The sequence below is a fragment of the Mirounga angustirostris genome, unplaced genomic scaffold (genome assembly GCF_029215605.1).
Source record: "Mirounga angustirostris isolate CCGP_5_RB_7025 unplaced genomic scaffold, mMirAng1.0.hap1 SCAF_5, whole genome shotgun sequence".
Lineage (NCBI taxonomy): Eukaryota > Metazoa > Chordata > Mammalia > Carnivora > Phocidae > Mirounga > Mirounga angustirostris.
In genome coordinates this window covers 118,605,546-118,626,245 of record NW_026991713.1, presented here as the reverse complement: position 1 = coordinate 118,626,245, position 20,700 = coordinate 118,605,546, and positions in this window count along the sequence as shown.

Sequence of the window (20,700 nt, the reverse complement as noted above, 5' to 3'; positions counted from 1 at the left end):
TTGGCTCTTCTTCCTCACACTTAATTCTTAAAATGTTCCCTCCTGTTGGCATTGCCGTCATTAGGCTGGCCATCTGTTATAATTCAGATCGTGAGTTGCTGTCGATGAGTTAAAGCCCTGTAAGGCAGCCACACTGAGATGCACCTAAGAGGACTGAGCTTTACTGAATGTGGCCTGGTCTATTTCCTGCATGTGTATTACACATAGCGCAGTTGTTCTTACATTCTGCCATTCACCAGCTCATCACATTTCTTTGCATAAGCTCAAGAACACTGAGTGCACTGACAACACCCTACAACATTTCTGTCTTTGGTATTCCAAAGATTTTATTTCAAAATACATGCATTTCTCTCTTTATATATATTTGTACATATATACTTAACTTTCTTGATGATTTTCAAATCTGCAATCTATTACTTTTATTCACAGTAAAACACCGTTTGAAAATATAAAACATTTCAGAGGTGCCTGGCTGGCTCAGTTGGGAGAGCATGTGACTCTCGATCTCGGGGTTGGGAGTTTAAGGCCCACGTTGGGTGTAGAGATCACTTTAAACAAACAAACAAACAAACAAACATGGGGCGCCTGGGTAGCTCAGTCGTTAAGCGTCTGCCTTCGGCTCAGGTCATGATCTCAGGGTCCTGGGATCGAGCCCCGCATTGGGCTCCCTGCTCCGTGGGAAGCCTGCCTCTCCCTCTCCCACTCCCCTTGCCTGTGTTCCCTCTCTCGCTGTCTCTCTCTCTGTCAAATAAAAATAAATAAAACAAACAAACAAACAAACAAACACGCACAAAATTTCCGAGTTTCAGGTACTGTACTTTCCAAATTTATCAGGCATGTTTCATCACCATCTTCAGGCCTACATTGCAATAGTTTGCAGTGAAGTTCACTATTATCGTGGTCTCTGAATATTTCTGTATATTAAAGCCAGAATTGGTAAAGAGTGTAACGGTTAAGTGCGTGGATGCTGTACCCAGGCTGTCTAGGTTGGAACCCAGCTCTATGCCCTTGGACAGGACATTTAACCACTCTGTGCCTCAGTTTCCTCAACTGTAAAAGGGAGATGATAATTGTACATGCATGTTAGGATTCATTCTTTGCATTCATCTTGAAGCTAAAATAAGAAAAGCACTTAGAACAGTTCCTGGCACTTGGAAAATACTATATATAGCTGGCTTTATTTATAATGTTGTATTTCAGGCATAAAAATCTAGATTTAGCTTTTAAAAACTTTGTTTTTTAAGTAAGCTCTCCTCCCAATGTGGGGCTTGAACTCACAGCCCTGAGATCAAGAGTGGCGTGCACTACCGACTGAGCCAGCCAGGTGCCCCCTCTCATGTGTATTGATAGTAGATATATGATGATTAGTTATTGAAGAAAATGAAATGCTAGATTATTCTATACTACTACTATTTGGAATTCCACCTGATGGACGGCGGGGTGGGATAGAGAAAACATGTTTAGAATCTTTTTGTGGAAAATGGGTAGAATGATTTGTTTTAAAATCATTTTCAGGGGCGCCTGGGTGGCTCAGTTGTTAAGCGTCTGCCTTTGGCTCAGGTCATGATCCCAGGGTCCTGGGATCGAGCCCCGCATTGGGCTCCCTGCTCCGTGGGGAGTCTGCTTTTCTCTCTCCCACTCCGCCTGCTTGTGTTCCCTCTCTCACTGTGTCTCTCTTTGTCAAATAAATAAAAATCTTAAAAAAAAAATAAATAAAATAAAATCATTTTCAAAAATCAGAGTTACCAATAAAGAAACCATAAGCACACCTGAAGAAGAGTTAGAAATCTGTGAGCCTGTTAGTGCCAGGTCTGCATGTGCCAACATGAATCAACAAGCGTCTCGGGCTGGCTGAATACCAGCAGGACAGAGCCCGTGCAACCGAAATGTCGTCAGCAGTTGAGGGCCAACAAAGGCATCACGCTTTTTCCTTGCTTTGTTTTTTATCTTGATGAAAACGGGCGATGTAAATGATTGCAGAAAATATAGAAGCCTGCCTCATTTTTCACATATAACTGATTTCCCATATACTTTTGAAAGTTCTCTCTTCCGTCTGTGGCTTTTTCTCCACTTGGGAAGTTGGAGCGACTCAAGCTGCACTCACTGAAGCTCTCAGTGCTGTGTGTGTAATCCTGTGGAGCGTGTGTGTTTCTGTGTGTGTTTACATCTATTATTTATTTTATTTATTTGTGTGTTTGTTTGTTTGTTTTTAAGTAGACTCCATGCCTAGCGTGAAGCCCAGCATGGGGTTTGAACTCACCACCCTGAGATCAGGACCTGAGCTGAGATCAAGAGTCGGACGCTTACTGACTGAGCCACCCAGGGGTCCCTGCATCTTTTCTTTAAAAGGAGGGACATAGAAGCAGAGTTCACAATAAAATATTAGAGAGTAATTGAATATTTATTTCTTTGTTTAATTTTAAAAGATTTTATTTACTTATTTGAGAGAGAGAGAGAGAGAGAGGGAAGCAGACTCCCTGCTGAGCAGAAAGCCTGATGCAGGGCTTGATCCCCGGACCCTGAGATCATGGCCTGAGCTGAACAGATGCTTAACTGACTGAGCCACCCAGGTGCCTCAGCAATTGAATATTTAAAGTGATGTATTTTAATTAGTTATGAACTTATTCAATAAGCTTTAAACAATGTTCTGATTGCCTACAAAGGGAAAAATGCCAGGTGGTGGGGAAATCATGAGACGAAACAAAACAAAACCTGTTCCCCCAAGAGGGTCCCACTCGGAGAAACACAGGTGTCAGGAAACTGCTGTAAAACAAAGACCTCGGTGCCCCAAAGGGGGTACACAGCATATAGCAAGAGGACAGAGGAGGGAGCAATTGCATACTGTTAAATAACAAAAATTCAACAGAGTAAATTTTAAAGACCTAACTGGCTTTATTAATTGATTCATGAATCAGGCAGCATCCCATCCAGCAGGGAGAGGAGAGCTCCAAAGGACTACAGAAAGGGAAAATTTTTAAAGGCGGCACTGGGAAGTCATAAACTGAAAAGAAGATTATTTCCGGTGAGGTCACCTTTATTTGGGGACAAAAGGGCCTCAGTAGGTGGATTACCTCACCTTCCTTTGGGAGATGGAGAGGGCCCATGTGACAGATTACCTTATTGGTACGGACCAGAAAATTCCTGACTGAACGGTTATGAATACATTCCTGGAGGGTTGAAACTGCAGTTAGTTTCGTTATTAAGCCTTGGTTTACTGACTTGAGGCCTAAACCTAAGTGACGCCATTTTGGGCCTTTTTTTTTTTTTAAACAACCTATTTCTAATTAGAAGAAAGATCTTCTCTTTCAGCATGACATAATAAAAGTCTACACATTCTGTCAAAATATTTTTAAAGGCAATCATTATTTTGGTAATATAAGCATTCTAGCAAAGCCAAGACAAATTCCCAAGGAAAATTTGCTATGTTCCTATATGCAATTTTATGATGAAGCTAAAATAATTTAACTAGTACAGTACTAGCCAGAAAGTTAAATTAAACAGAATAAGACTTCATAAAAGTCCAAGGAAAATGAACACTTCCCCACTGATCATGAAAAGATAATTTTAAAAAATTTATGGGGTAGGGGCGCCTGGCTGGCTCAATCGGTAGAGCATGTGACTCTTGATCTTAAAGTTGTTAGTTCAAGCTCCACGTTGGGAATGAAGTCTACCTAAATTAAAAAAAAAAAAAAGATAGGGCTTTCTGGGAGTTTCAGTCGGTTAGGTGTTGGACTCTTAGTTTCTATTCAGGGCATGATCTCAGGGTCATAAGATTGAGCCCTGAGTTGGGCTTTGCACTGGGCCTGGAGCCTGCTTAAGAGTCTCTCTCTCCTGCTTAAGATTCTCTCTCTCCTGCTTAAAATTCTCTCTGTCCCTCTCCTTCTGCCCCACCCCCACTAAAAAAAGATAATAGGAGGAACTAGGCACTGTCATAAAATACTAAAAATACTAATGTAAGCATCAGTTTGGCATATCACCTGTGAAGGAGAACTTAACAATACTTATCAGAAGTCATATTATTTCACATACCCTTTGAATAAGTAATTCTTTTTCTACCAATTTATTCTAAGGAGACAATTGGGAATATGGAAAGAAAATGTAGCTGCAAGAAAGTTCATGACATTGCTGTTCAAAACAGAAAGACATGGAGACCAACTAATGTCTCACTGTAAAGGCTAGGATGAAAAATGTGGGAAGTATCCTCACGGGAATATTACAGAGCCATTCAAGCATTACTGCAAGGGCACAAAAATATTTGGGATGTATTGTTGAACAAAAAAGTCATATTATGGAACACAGTTCAGATAACATTTTTATAAACTCTACAGCTGATTATCTGTTTTTTCTACCTTTTTCTCTGTGTATTTATATATATTAAAAAGCTGTGTAAATGGTAACTTAATAGTGACCTCTGAGTAATGAGATTACAGGTGATTTTTTTTTTAAGATTTTATTTATTTGACAGAGAGACAGAGAGAGCGAGAGAGTGAGCACAAGCAAGGGGAGCTGCAGGTAGAGGGAGAGGGAGAAGCAGACTCCCCGCTGAGCAGGGAGCCCGATGCGGGGCTCGATCCCAGGACCCTGGGATCATGACCTGAGCCGAAGGCAGACGCTTAACCGACTAAGCCACCCAGGCACCCCAGTTACAGGCGATTTTTATTTCATTTTTCTTATTTATGTTTTCTAAAGTTTCTTCCAGAAACATATATATATATATACACACACACACACACACACACATAGTATGTATATATAGGTACGTAACTATTTCTATCTATATCTGAGATCTATATTTCTTTCTCCCTATATATTTATATACATTAAATACATTATATGCATTATATGCATTACATAGATTATATACATTACATACATTACTTATTTGTATTTGCTAAAGTTTCTCCCATAAACATATATATACACATATATATGCTTATATGTATGTGTATGTATGTATACATGCATGCATACAAACATGTTCTTTGAAATAAGAAGAAAGCATTTAAAAAAGGCAACCATCTTAACAGTCAGATCCAGTGAGTTTATTATTGGGTTTGCGTTAATTATTTTTAAAGTACAATATGAAAAAGCCTTCCATCGCACAGCATGGCAAGTAAAAAAGCTGGGAGCCTTCCTCTAGGATGATCCTTATCCATATTCCACATCCTCTCAAAATGAGGTCAATGAGTGGGTTTTTTTTTACATAAATTATCTTTGACGAGCTCTGAGGAAGGTCTGACTTACATTAAATTCTGTGATTAGGGAGTAGTTTTATAGCAAGGTTTGAATATCATTGCTGAATGACTAATTTTTGGGACAAACATAATCGTCTTTGTCTAGAGCTATATAGTTGACGTAGCTCTTTCATATACACTATCTTAATTAAATGCTTCTAACAGCCCTGAAATACGAATAAGATATTTTTTACATATGAGAAAACTGAAATTTCAAAATGTAAAGGAACTTGTTCATGGTCACCCAACTAATCGCTGGTAGAACTGGGCTTAAGCCCAGGTCTAGTGATAAGAGACAATCAAGAGGGAGCATATTCCATAGTCTTTTCACCACACCATTTTCCTAACATTCAAAAATGTTAACTTACTAGGTAAACGTTCAAACCTAATATTACATTGCCTCATTCCCATTCAGGACACTACTTGTGTGAAGAGCCTATGAAGGGCACCTTGATTATTCCATCCTATGACACTTTACCCAGAAGTCTTATGCACAAAAGCCATGAAATCCCCACAGATTATAAAGAGTAGACTGGGGTAGATTAGAGCTCTTGTGTCATCCTATGGTGGCCTTTCTTAAGAAGACCCACCGCCACGCTTGTCGCTCTATGCTAGGTGCATCACATACACTAACACACCAACAAACTAGGAGACAGGCTCTATGATGCTCATTACACAGATGAGAAAACTGAGCCTCAGAAAAGTACCCTTGGTCACAGAGCTAATGAATGGCAAAAGTGGGATTGGAATATGGCTGTATCTGACTCTGGCCTCATTCTATGACCTAATTCTGCCTTCCTTAACTTAATCTGGGTTTGGATTGTGCAGAGAAAACACTTATCTTCCTGGTGCTGATAGTGTGAGTTTCAGAGCACGTGGTTCTGTTGAAGAGAAAACTATGTTCACAAAGTGGTGATGTAGCCCAAAGCCAAGAGGAAGGTTACAGCACTGGAGAAAAACAGCTTTTCATAGACAAAGGGAAGCCTTGAGTCCTTTCTTATTTTCCTTTCCCCTTTTGTACATGTTCACTTTACTATTAATAATTTCCTAAATCTCCTTAATGTAGCTTCCATCACTGAGGTGGAGGTTCTACAAAGAAGAAGAAGAAGGAGGAGGAGGAGGAGTGGGAGGAGGAGGAAGAAAAGGAGGAGGACTAGGAGGAAGAGGGGGAGGGGGAGGAGGAGGAGTAGAAGAAAAAGAAGGAAAAGAAGAAGGAGGAGGAGGACGAACAGGACGAGGAGGAGGAGGGAGAGGACAGGAAAAAACTATATTGTCTTCTCTCAAGTTTTTGATGAGGTCTACCACCTAAACAGTTTCCTATCTAGCAACTTGACCTTTGCTGATCTAATAGAGAAAGATCTTTTACTAGTCCAGATTAGAATGATTCCAAATATTTGGAAACACAATATATGTGTTTGTTTTTCTGGTTATTGCTCCCACGGCTTATAATACAAACTTTGTTCGACCGCAGATTGAATCAGATCTCAAATCCGGTCGTGAGAAGTAACAAATGCATGTCTTATTTGTCTTGACAGTTATTTATATAATGGTTCAAAAGTTTTGGTGTCAAAGAACTCTATGGTACAGGATAAAAGCTGTAACTTTCAGTTTCAGTAGTGTTAACAATATTTGCTGTTTTTGGGTGGTTCAGCCGGCAGAGCCTACGACTCTTGATCTCAGGGTTGTGAGTTCGAGCCCCATGTTCGGTGTAGAGATTACTTAAAAAATAAAAAAAAAACCTTAAAAAAATAGTATTCTTTTTAAATTTTTTAAATTTTAATTCCAGTATAGTTAACATACAGTGTTACAGTAGTTTCAGGTGTACAATATAGTGATTCAACAATTCTATTCATTACTCAGTGCTCATCGCAGTAAGTGCCCTCCTTAATCGTCATCACCTATTTCATCCAACCCCCACCTACTTCCCCTTTGGCACAATCAGTTTGTTCTCTACAGTTAAGAGTCCGTTTCTTGTTTTTTTTCCTCTCTCTCTTTTTTAAAAATTAGTATTCTAATGTAAAGGATTACAGACTGATCTTATCAATTAATGTAAGACTGGTAATTTGAATACACTTTGTCAAAGTGTATAGATTTAGAATAAAATCCAACTACCTATGTATTTCCACACATTTATGTATATATATGCACATATATGAATTCACACATATACTTTCTACATGCAATATGTATGTGTGTTATATATGTGCATGTGTATAAATAATTTTTTTCAGTGTTGAGCAGTTTTTAGAAAATTGCAGATCCTATTTTCATTACTTCCAAATCACTTTTTAAAATGTTCCAAGGGACATAGCAACATTGAACTAAAGGTGATTTCCCAAATTGTGTGCCAGTTCTTAACTAATCAGATATTAGGAATCTCTTTTAATGATTGTATTTCCTCCCCACTCACCTTTGACTTTTTCAGAAGAGCAGAGACAATGGCAGAGCAAAATGGTTCAAAGAGGGGTGCTTGTCTTTTCTTGATTTGTTTTTGAAGCATTAACTTGATATTTGAGAAAGGAATTATTAGTCACAATTGTAGAAGTGGAATTTTAGAACTTGTATAAATATAAACATTTCCTGGTTTATAAATAACAGACAATTACAAATTTATCCCTCATCCCTTGCTGGAGCCTCAGCTACTTCCATAAAAGCTATCATACTGGCGGGGAGGGGTCGAGAAGGAACAGTTAGAGCTTCTCCAGGTTCCGAAAAGGACCGTGCTATAAACAAGTATAGGAATCATACTTGAGTAGATTTGGTGTGTCCCTGGGCTCAGGTGCCTCTCACACTAAAGCTTTTTTTTTTTCTTCTTCTTCTTAACTCTCATCTTACTTTCTCTCATATCCTACCAGTTAAAAAGCTTGTTCCCTGCCGCTCTCTCTTCCAGCAGGATGTTGTTAAAAAATGCAAATGCCTCTGGGATGTTAAAGAAGTCTTAGTCATTCATATCTTAGTTTAAATGCACTGAAAACAGTTGCTTTTCTTAAAACACCTAAAAGAAATAAAGGATGCCATGTTTGTGGGGTTCTGGAAGAATTCTGAGGGTGGGGATGCTGAGCCTGCAGTGGTCCCCAAGTTTCCGTGGGAGGTGAGGGGGACTGGAGAAGGAGTACAACCCTGAGGTTCCAAGGTTGGGACAGAAAGGCAGAAAGAGAGAATGGTGCCAGGAAAAAACTGCCTACTGTCAGAATTTGCCTATATCTGGCCACGTCTCAAGGCTTTAATTTTTAGTTTCGAAGGGAAAACATTATCCATTCAAACATCCAGTTCTTTCCCCTGGCAGACGAACTTCTAGTTATCCCCTTACTTCAGGCACGGAGGGGCGGAGGATAACCCCCATCTTAATTGGTGCAGAAGTTTCCTATTTCCTGTTTTTGTTGTACCGCGGGAAAATTTTCCATATGTATCTGCAGTGCATTACAGACTCTTAGAACTTTAGAAAGACTGGAAGAGCCCTGTTAGGTCCCTTCTTAGGCAAGCCACGTCCCAGAGAGAAGGGTTTGAGCTTTTGGAGCAAATTGGTGTCAGAGCCAGGGACAGAAACCACCCGGCTGGTGGTGATGTTCAAGAACAGACACCTCGTGTGAAAATACGGAAAGCCAAGTAACAACAACGGGCAAAAGTAAACCAATTTAACTTGCCAGTTTCACTTTCCTAAAGTGTTGTGTTTTTAAACCTTTTTTTTTTTTTTTGCAAAATTTTACTACCCTAAAAATGTGTGCAATGCTCATTGAGCTGGTTAACAGGTTCTGCCTTGTTCACCACCATCCCTTTCTGTTTCCTCTTGTGGGGACTGTCTCACTGCTTCAGTCTGCCACCCCACTTTTATCCTGTGTTTCTCCTGGCTGCTTCTTACTCTTCAGGGAAGAGAGGTGGTGGTGGGCAGAAAAGCTCCTATTCCTCTTACAACTTCCCTCTCCTTTAGGAGGAGACCAACTAGTGCATTCGATGCCTAGAAGCTGTCAGGCTCCGGACCCCTGGGCCAGGCCTGCCCTGTCATGCACCGATTTACATGAATTGATTAGGATGTCATTTCATCTAACAGGTGAAAATGAAATTAACAGCTCAATTTGCATTCACCCTAGGGTATATGCCCCCCGAACTTTGAGGCATGTGACACTGTTACTGTCTTTAGATGCCAGGAACAGTCTTCTTATACGGCCCCTTTAATGTGGTTTCCTTAAAATGGATGGATTTACGGTCCTTTACATTGATGGGTCCAAAGTTCTACAATCAACAATGGTCAAGCTTCAGGCAGTTTATGTTGCAGAGTCCATAAAGGTATCTGAAAAGTCTTCCATTTATATGTGTAAACACTTTCATATTTAAATACATTTTATACTCTGAATAATATAGAGTAGGGTTTCTTAACCCCAATAAACTTAAGCGCTCAGAAAGGCTGTGTGCATAGGGAGCTTCATAGCTATCACCAGAATCTCCAAGGTCCCCCGATACAAAGATAAAGAACCATGAATTCAGATAACAAATGGGTCGTTTAAATCGTCTCACCAAATTTACTGATTTTTGTCTCTGTCCCATTTGGATGCATTTCCTCATTGATTTTCTTTAATTTGTGGCTTAAAAGACTTTAATTCACAGGATTTTCTTACATCCATTTCCTTTATGTGCCGTTGATTGATTTGATTTGAGTAAAAGGCAAGCCATAGCACAGGACTTTGATGCTATAGCAAGATGATTTCTGTTGTGGGAGAATCATGAGCTTTAGGATTAACAGCCTAGAGTTCAAGTGTGTCGCAAAGGTCACTCAAGATCGATTTCATAATTTCTTTGAGTCTCAGTCTCTGACCTGTATATTGGGAAAGGGGCATCTATTTCATGGGGTTGTCACGAGAACGACATAACATAAACCCGTAAGGAACCTACCCACCGTAGTTCATGATGCCTAAGAGACACCCAGTAAGCATGCTTTCTCCTTCCTGCTCTGGTACGAACCAGACTGTTGGACTAGGTTTGATTTTGTCAAGTTACACCAGATGCAAGGACCTTACCCCGTTGATATTTGTAATATTTACCTATGGGTGGACCTTCTATTTTTAGGCCCAGAAGGCAAATCCTTTTTGCTGTCAAACTAGCAAAACTTTACCTTCCTCTCTCCCCATTTTTGATCTCCTCCTTTGCATTCCAGTCACCTCACTTTTCTGCTACTCCTGCCCCTTCCCAGTATCCACAGGAAGAGTCAATTCATTGTGATCTCCATGTTTCCAAGGACCTCAGACAAAAAAAGGTATCAAAGGGAAGAATAAATATAATATGGTTAAAGCATGACAATAAATTACACAACTTCATCTCAGATTTTGCTCTGGGGAAAGATTGACAAGAAACGTTTGAAGAAACATGAAACAGACCCTAAAGACAGATGATTTTTCACAGTGAAAAGCAATTTTTTTTTTCCCCAAGCTTCAAAGCAAGGGTTCCTTTTGTCATCTGCTTGATAGGTTATTTTTGACAAGATTTAAATTATGAAATTGTTCCAATGCCCTTTAAAAAGCTCTGGGCACATGGGTGTGCTAGTAAAAATGATGAATGTTAGTTCTTAATTGAAAATTTAAAAATACCCGTGTGGCAAAGCATAGTAAACACATTTGCTCTTTTGTAAAAGTTTCAAAAATGAGTACCTTCCATGGCATTACATTTGCACTCAATAATCAATAATAGGATGATCTGAGAAATAAGCTAGGGAAGAATATGCTTTCTAGATCAGCGTTCTTCTTAAAGTATCCCCTGAAGCTTTGATTCATCAAACACTTCAAAAATGGTTTTCTTTAATTTTGACATAATTTTTTATTATTTCATTATGAGCCTTAACATACCAATGAAAAAGTGAATATACCTATGAAAATATTAATAATTATTTGTAGTAATAGAGAGACCTAATTTTTTTTGGCTGTAGAAAAGTTGCTGAATTTTCAGCAATGTTTATAATTTCAAAAGGATTCCAAAAAATTGTATTATATTAAGAAGAAATTTAAGGGGGCGCCTGGGTGGCTCAGTCAGTTAAGTTGTCTGCCTTCGGCTCAGGTCATGATCCCAGGGTCCTGGGATCGAGCCCCGCATCCAGCCCCCTGCTCAGTGGGAAGCCTGCTTCTCCCTCTCCCGCTCCCCCTGCTTGTGTTCCCTCTCTGGCTGTCTTTCTCTCTGTCAAATAAATAAAACCTTTAAAAAAAAAAAAAAAGAAGAAATTTAAGCAACTTAACTATGGTACAGGCCGAGGGATTTTGCCGGGGTGATATAACAAGCAATACTTCAGTTGCATAAATGTTAATTAATGAAGTACAGTTATTATAAAATTTAATAAAACAGAACTTTGAAGGGACTCAGAATTTCTAAAAAAATGTAATTTCTGAGCAACATTTCAATAACCATTGTGCCAAATGACCATCCTTTCTTGTTCCAACTCTATCTTACTTCACATGAATTATGTTCCTGAAAACATAATTTTATTATTGTAAATCAAATCCTACAGTTGCACTAGAGAAGTTTGTTTTTATCTGTTGTCTATTTTTAAAGTTTATTTATTTATTTTTAAGTAGCCTCTACAAGCAAAGTTGGGCTCGAACTCACAATTCTGAGATCAAGAGTGGGATGCTCTTCCAACTGAACCAGCCAGCGCCCCGGTGTCTAAAACACCATAGCATCTCATTTGGTAAAGTGTGAATGGTTCGTACCTAAATATTATTTTATGAATCTGAATTTGTACATGTCAGGGAAAGGGGGAGAACAGTTGGAGGGAAAGGCACTAACATTGACTGAACATCCCTTTGGGGCCAGGTGTCTCATTTAATCCCCCAAACAACCTGCAAATTAGATATTCTCACCTCATTTTTATAGAAGAGGAGTCTGTCTGCCCAAGTCTACAGAGTTAATAATGGGAAAAAAAGTGTCAGCACTTGATGACAGGATTTGAATATTATATATATCTTTATCGTAAATTTTTAAAATAATTTATTTGTGAAATTTTTCAAATAATTACAAATGTAGTATATCCATCTCTTCATCACCCAGATTAAAAAAATGATCAAGACTGGCACATTTGCTTCATCTCTCCTTTTTTCCTTTTTTAATTTGCTGAAGTATTTTGAAACAACCCCCAGATGTGTCATTTTATTCTTGCATGTCTGTCTGTAAAAAAATTTGGATTTAAAAAAATAACAACAATGCTGTTATCATATCTTATAAAGTAACAATAATTCCTTGGTATCATATGAGTTAGTCCATAATTCATTTCCCTAAGTGCTTCAAAAATATATCTTTCTTTATCTGGTTTGCTCAATCAAATTATGAGCATGCATTTTAACAATGATGGCTGAGCAAGTTCTTGGGATTCCAGAAAATAGAGCAATGACAGAGGTGAAGTCTTCAGGCTCAATAACGAGTGAAGATTCTATAAAGTATGCTATAATATTCTTAGTCTGAATTTCATAGGCCATCAATTAAAAGAAATAATTGGCCATATCCATAGAAGGTTATTTTGAGTGTTTTGTTTTGCTTTTTAAAAGAAAAAAACTTTGGGGCGAGCCTGACCGTCTCTATCAGTAGAGTGTGTGATTCTCGATCTCAGGGTTGTAAGTTTGAGCCTCACTTTGGGTACAGTGATTACTTAAAGATAAAGAATATTTTGGGGCATCTGGGTGGCTCAATCAGTTAAGCTTCCAACTCCTGATCTCAACTCAGGTCTTGATCTCAGGGTCATGAGTTCAAGCCCAGCACTGGGCTTCACGCTGGGTGTGGCGCCTACTTAAAAAAATAAAAAATATTAAAAATAAATAAAAAAGGAAAAGGAGAAAACTTTGCCATCTACCAATACCATGTTGTGAACTGAGTGTTTCTTGTCCTTTAGAATTCCTACGTTGAAACCTAACTTGCAAGGTGGTCTTTTACAAGGACACTAATCCCATTCAAGAGGGCTCCACCCTCAGGACCTAATCACCTCCCAAAGGCCCCACCTCCCCACATCACCTTGGTGGTTAGGATTTAAACATATGAATTTGTGGGGGGTTGGGTGGACACAAACATTAGGACTATAGCATGGTCTGAGACCATTATTTCATTTTTCAGAAGGACATTTAATCCACAAAAGTAAGAAAGATGTCATCTCAAAATGACAGACCTTCCCAGGAAAGGATGTTTAGTAAATATATAAACATGTCTTAGAATATGGATTTGACAACTGAAAAATACCTCAAAATTTAATAATATCAAATGTTGCACTTCTACAGTGAAAATGAACATAGTCCAGTATACTTAAAATAGAAAGAGGCAGGCACCTGGGTGGCTCAGTTGGTTAAGTGTCTGCCTTTGGCTCAGGTCATGATTCCAGGGTCCTGGGATCGAGTCCCACATTGGGCTCTCTGCTCAGTGGGCAGTCTGCTTCTCCCTCTGTGATCTCCCTCTCTCTCTCTCAAATAAATAAATAAAATCTTCAAAAAAAAAAAAAAGATAGAGGCAGCCAACAGTGGTTGACTTGACTATTTACCCAACCTTTCTACACCTTAGTCTTTGTAAAGTACGATAACATTAGTCCTACTCATATGGTTCTTGTCATTAGGCATGTCGTGTATCTAATGATATCTCTAGGGGGATGTGTTTGAAAGAAGTAAGATTAAGTGAGGACAGAGTTATTTCTTTCTTGTGTGTGAAACGTTTTGGTGACTGTGAAGTCTTTCTAAATATGTCTCCCAAGTTGACATGGTAGTTTGAATTTCCAAGCTTTTTCGTAATATCCTAATTTTTCTAAGGACCAGTGGGTAAAGACAAATTCAAGTTTACAGATGGAAAAACTGAAGCACAAAATAATTTGGTCACTTGCTTAACATAATAATAGCTAACATTTATTGAGACTTAGTCTTCTGAATGCTTTATATTTATTTTAACTCAGGGAAGGCCTGTCATTCTGAGATGACATCTTTCTTATTTTTGTGGATTAAATGTCCTGAAAATAAAATAACGGTCTCAGGGTAATGCTGGCTGGTTGGTGCCACTTCATGTCCATTTTAAAGACAAGAAGACTGAGGCACGTTTGCCCAGAATCACTTAGCTGGTAGGTGGAGGTCCAGGACCCATATTGGACCACTGGCAGAAGATTCTCTAAATGGAAACCTCCTATGTTTAGAGTTGGAATTAGGGAATAATGCTGGGGGTGGGGGGGCATTATGCAGCTCCCCAACCTCCCCCACTCCCCAACACACACCTGTGAGTTGCAACATCTCTTCTCCACTCAGAGCCAGCCAGGAATGCAAGCCTGAGGCAGGCCCCGCCCCCTCCGCCAGCTCAGGATCCCAATGTACTCTTTGTTTCCTCTTTGTTGCCTCACAAAGATCTATTTGTTTGATCTTTCCATCTCTTCATTGTTTCATCCTAAATTGAGAGACAGGGACAAGGGCAGAGGAGGAATTGACATCAAACCCTTCAGAGGGCGAGAGATGAAAACGCCAGGGTATCTCTCCAACTTCCCTCCGCTTGTTGCTTGTCAGATAGACATTTCCTCAAAATGCCTCTTCATGTCACCCTTCTTTTTCCTTCTTGTGCCCTTTAATCTGATTGATTGTATGGATATCAATTGCTTGTCTATCTGGGGGTAAGGTCTGCCCGTTCTGCCATAGAAAAGCTGTGATCTTGCCCTTGCTGTTCATATAAAACCCAGGGTGATTGAGAATAGGGTGAAAAGAATTCTTACACAGCATTATCTTGTGGTTACTAGGTGCTTTCAGGAGGGAAAGATAGCCGGAAAGACAGTCATTCGTTTGAATGTGAGCCCCAAGTATTCTTGGGGCTCACATTCAAAATTTCCTGTTCTTTGAAAACCTTGTTTTCATTCTTTTACTTGCTTTAGACAATAACAGCACCTCTTTCAGGTTAGATTTTGATGGTGACATGTGTGTTTTCCTCAGAATTTCTGACCGTTCCATCAGCTATGTGCATACATACCCCTTGTTTTGCCATTTCTTAATTATTCCATGGTGTGAAACACACTCAACTGGTTGTAGGCCTGGAGGCTTCCCTGAGGAAGCCAGCTGACCAGGAGAAGGTCCCAAAGGGAGAGGGGAGAAAGGCACAGGGATGCCTCGTACAAGAGTCAGTGCCTGAAGGAGAACCTGAGTTCAGAGCTGCGTGGCCAGGCGCCTGGGGCATGAAATGCTGGGACTGGGGGTGCAGTAACTGGGAATGGTGCAGAGAGGGGGCCCAGGATACTGGAAAGACGCTGCACAGGAGAGGCCTTTGGTGCACCTCAAGCTGCTTGATCTTCCTTTCCAATGCCTGGGGAACCAAAGAAGGGTTTTGTATCCTAATCAGGGGGCTAGCTATCACTGGAGTTTTGCTTTAGGGTGTCTTCCTCAGCATTCTTGAGAGAAGAGGCTAGAGGGGGAGGGAGCATTCCCAGAGAAGGCCAGAGAGGACCCTACTGCAGTTATCCAGGTAAGGGGTCATTAGGTCCCAAGGTGAGGTGATTGATGGGTGAGCACGGCGCCCAGAAGGCACATTCCACATGCACTTAGGTAGTAGAATTGAGTGACAGGGCTATCAATTGGATGTGACAGGCAGGGCAAGAAAGGTCTGGGGTCATTTGTATAATTAAGTTTCGGTATTTAGGATTCTCTTTGTTCTGGCCAGTTTTGACCTACTTAGCAAATCGAAATAAGAGGATGGACAAATAAGCCTAAAGAAATCCAATGCGATGGGTTCAGTCAACCATCCAGGACAAGCTGGAGTCTGGTTCTGAGGATCAGAAATCAAGAAAAACCACAAGAACGCCAGGAACAGCGACTCAGGCTTGCAAAACCAGGAGTTCTGACTAATTCTGACAACACTGTCTAACTTGGCTGCACTGCTTTTAAGATGGCTATACGTTCCTGGGTGTTATAGGCAAACAATGAATCAGGGAACACTACATCAAAAACTAAAAAAAAAAAAAAAGAAAGAAAAAAAAGATGGCTATACGTTACGTTCTTCGGTGTGTCAGCCCTTCCCAGATTCCGGCCGCTGCGCAAACCCGATCTCAGGGGAGAGCTTATGAAAAATGAGAGAGTAGAAGGGAACTAGCATCGTCCTATCCCTCCAAAGGACAAACCCAGCAAGTCGTGTATAATACACACGTGCATGCGTGCGTCTTCATGCACCCGTGGAAGGATGTGTCACGTGAAATTAATGGGTAGAAAACAAAATGTGTGCAACGCTTTGCACAGAGGCTGATGTTCTTGTACACAGGGGGCCTCTTGAGGCACAAGGCTGTTTCTGTCACTGACGTGTCTATGTCAGTTCTTACGTGTTCTCCATCTATTTCACACGGAATGGGAAGTCTACGACTCTTTTTACGGAAGGGAAATAACTCGCGATACTTTTTGCCTTGGGGTCCTGTTTTCCTCCTGGTCCGGTTTAATGGAAAGACACTAAATGTCCACTCAGATTTCTCCAGAGACTGCTCTGCTCTCACTTCAAAGCATAAGGTTCTTCAACTCTATCAATCAAATAAAAACAGGATGTATGTCCTTTACACGACACTTTAAAAGGACTAACTAGAATTGCTACCCAATAGACGAATATATATACATAATGTTAAGGGGCGCCTGGCTTGCTCAGTCGGTAGAGCATGCAACTCTTGCTTTCAGGGTCCTCAGTTCAAGCCCCAGGCTGGGTATGGAGCCTACATAAAGGAACCCCCGCCCCCAAAACAAAAAACCCATGTAATGTTAAAAGAAAGTTAAAAAAAAATAATGCCAATGCATGATGCGTCTTCAATGCAAATGTCTTCCAGACCAAAATTACTAGTGTCTCTAGGGCAATGATATAAATAACCTGTGCTTACTTTTTGACTCATGAAAGAGTTGGCAAAAGTAATGAGTTTTTAATAGTCTCATAAATACCATGTCTGAAAATAGTTCGTGAATATTTGGGACTCATTTATGAAATGCTTATATGTTATTTCGGGAAGGTACACATTTTGTCACAGTTTAGTGGCTTGCAGAGACTCCAATCAATGGCGGGATTCAGGAGAAGTGTACGATTTGCATGGGCACGAATTTAGGTATGAGAGAATTCGCCTTGCGGGTAAAATGTCTGCAGTTCTGCCATCTTACTAAAGTGGTTTAGTAACATGAAGGTAACTGAGGACCAAAAGAAGCAAATAGCAACGTAGTGTGTAAAATACAAGACCCCCTCCAATTCTCATTTTGGTTGCACGCCATTTGTTACTACACCTGAAGATGAAGTGTCTTCCTCGCTGCCTTTTCTTTTGTTCCAATTCTGTCCTCCGAAGACAGGCTAACTGTGCACCCCAAGAGAGACGGCATATTTGTAGCCCAGGCTACTGTGGTTGCTGTGATAAATGGTGAATGCTTTTTTGCGCAATAGTACTGGAGTTCAGTCCTTCATTTTGTGTAGGAAGCCAAGGAGGAAGTAGTAACCGATTTTAATGTGACTCTTCTTTGAAGTCAATATTAGTGTAGGGTGAGGTGCTTTGCAGCTATTAAAATGTATCTATTGGGGCGCCTGGGTGGCTCAGTCGGTGATCCCAGGGTCCTGGGATTGAGCCCTGTGTCGGGCTCCCCGCATAGTGGGGGGTCCGCTTGTCCCTCTCCCTCTGCCCCTCCTCCCCCCGTCCTGCTTGTGCTCTCTCGCGGGAGCTCATTTTGTTGCAAGACATTGTTAGCCCCTGTAAAAATTCATCCTTTTTTTCTCCCCTACGTTGATTATTCTCAGTTCTGATTCTAGGCAGCTGCTATATTTGCTAGAATAAAGTAGAATCAATGTTTCAATAATTTTAGACTGTATTCATAATGTGCTGGATGTTTTCAAGCAGCCCAGAAAGTTACTGAGATCTCTGAATTTTCTCTAACTTAATATTTCCTGAAAAGTCTGCCAAAAACTGCAGAGAGAGAACTTGACAACTTTAAGTGTGTGTGTGTGTGTGTGTGTGTATGAGACCTTTTCTTCTTTCTGTTCAGTATTAGGGCATATAATCAGTCAAACTTATTCTGGGCTCTGTTTCACTAGAAACTGACAGCCAAGGAACTCGTGGCTTTGGTGAAAGGGGCTTGAAATCCAGGAACCTGCCCCTAGAGTATGTGGGAAGGGGGAGAGTTAGAGAGATTTCAGCCAACAAATTGACTGGCTCCCGTGCACACATCTGGGATGGAATGCCTGTTCAAACAGCTGGCTTCCCGAGTAGATAAAAACTTAAAGTGCTTGCAAAAAATGACTTCCTTTCTAGTCTGCCAAAGCTGTGTGGAGGCCAGTGGTAGAGACGTCAGTCCCCCCAGAAGCCTGTCCTCCCTCTGATCCTGCCTCCTAGTATCTAGTCTTAGCTGCATCGTGCTCCGTGTAAAAGTGGTTCATTCCATTTATTCGGCACAAAGCATACGCTAACCGGTGGCATTTGATACCCGTAGGCTCCTGTTACGTCTCCTGAGTTGTCTCTTTAGAGCCTGGGGGTCAAGAGAGATGGCTCTAGTCCTGTTGCCCAGGTTTAACACTGGGCTTGTCACTAACCGTGTCATCACGTTCTTCCACTTCCCTAAGCCTCGTGTAGCCATCTGTAAAACGGGGCTCCTCATAACGCTTCCTCACAGGGCGGCGAAGATCAAATGAGATAGCACCAAAAATGCTTAGCAGGCGAGCCAGGCTCATTGGAAGCTCTCAGCGAAGTTTAGCTATTGGAGGTAAATGTGTCTTTTTGATAAGCCACACGTATTTACTCTAGCAAAAGACCGAGTGCCCATAAAATTAGGGGATACCCCATAGCTGACCATCTTCCTTTCGGGGGACTCAAGTTGACAGAGCATTTAGGAGAAGTTGGCAGGGAGAAGCTGGTTTCTCCCCCTCATCTTTAAAGGGAGCAGAGAAACAGCAGTGTGGTCTGGTTCTGAGGAAAACCAGGTCAAGCTTTGTTTCCCATTTAGAAGACATCCTGTGTATAAACGCATATCGCGATTCCCAGAATTCCTTTGTGACAGCTTCCTCAGTTCAGGGGCAGGGAGGATTTTCTCAGGCTGGGCCTACACAGATCAGCCTCAGAAGAGAAAGCCAAATCATTCCTATTTTTGGCCTTGTGCTTAGAAAAAGGGGACAAACTGCTCGTTTCAAAAAACTTTCTGGGACATGAAACAACAGTGTTCTTTTTTTTTTTAAGGGGAGGCGATCCAGTAGGCTGTCCAGTTTCACTCTTAGGATAAGACATTTTTTTCTCTCTCATGTGCTGATTCTTAGACGTTACTCTCTGAATTTCTCCTAGCTGGTGTCCCTGGATATGTAAGAAACACAAAGTGTGGATGAAGAGGGCTGAGTTTTCCCATTAAGCTTCTTCTCAGCTATAATCAGAGGCCCGAGATGGCCGCTGTGGTTGGGGGTCCCCTCAGCAGTTCCTGGGTGTGTGTGGGGGTGTGTGGGTGTGGGGTGGGGGTGGGGTGTTGGTGGGCGGACAAACGACCGAGAGTGTAGTCTTGGGCTCTCTTCTCACGGTCTATCTTGCTGTCACACCTCTTCCTCTGATACCTTCTCGTCATGCTTTTAACTGTCAGGCCAGGGTGCTTGCCTCACGATCTGCTAAGATGGCAGCACTGCTTCTGGGAGTGTGCTCAGGGAGAGCGTTCCCCTCTCCCACTCTGGTCCCACTGGGCCAACTTTTGTCTGCAGGGCATCTTTCTAGTCTCCTCTACTGTCAACTTTTCCCCTCTCAGGCGAAGGTTTCGTATTCTCATCTCACAAACGGAAGCTTCTTCCTACACATGCACATATGGAAAACACCTTCCCTTCTCCAGTCTCGTCAAGAAAGGAAGGAGCCCCTTGGATCAACGCAATCGGTCTCTTCCCTCTAAAAAGCAAACATGCAGAAACAAGATTTTCACACACGAAATCATGAAAACTCAACCCCATCTATGTATTTTTTAAAATAGTAGATGACATTCTAAGAATTCTATCAAGTGCTCAAAGAACTTGGACATAAAAACATTTGGTTTTTAAAATGGTCATATTTATACATATGAACAAATAAAAGGGAACTCATAAAGGAAGAAAAAAAATCTTCCAACGAAACACATCAAAATATATGGCTCAGTGTGAATATTCTCGTTTTCTCTCATTTTATCATCTGAACTACTTAATATGAATTTTTTTAAAAGATGTTATTTTTTTAAATAATCTCTACCCCCAACATGAGGCTTGAACTCACGGCCTTGAGATCAAGAGTTGCATGCTCTACCAGCTGAGCCATCCAGGTGCCCCTGAATTACTTAACATGAATTTATCTTCCTAGAAACTTTAACTACATATAGGAAGGCCATATAGCCTTGTATTAAAGAGTGCCCTTTTGTATCAGACCCATCTCGGTTTAACTCCTACCTTGGCTTCTTTTCTTATAGCATAGACTTGAACAAACCACTTAACCTTTCCAAGCCTTAGCATCCTTACCCCTGAAATGAATCTTTTTTTTTTTTTATTTTGGTGTGCTATT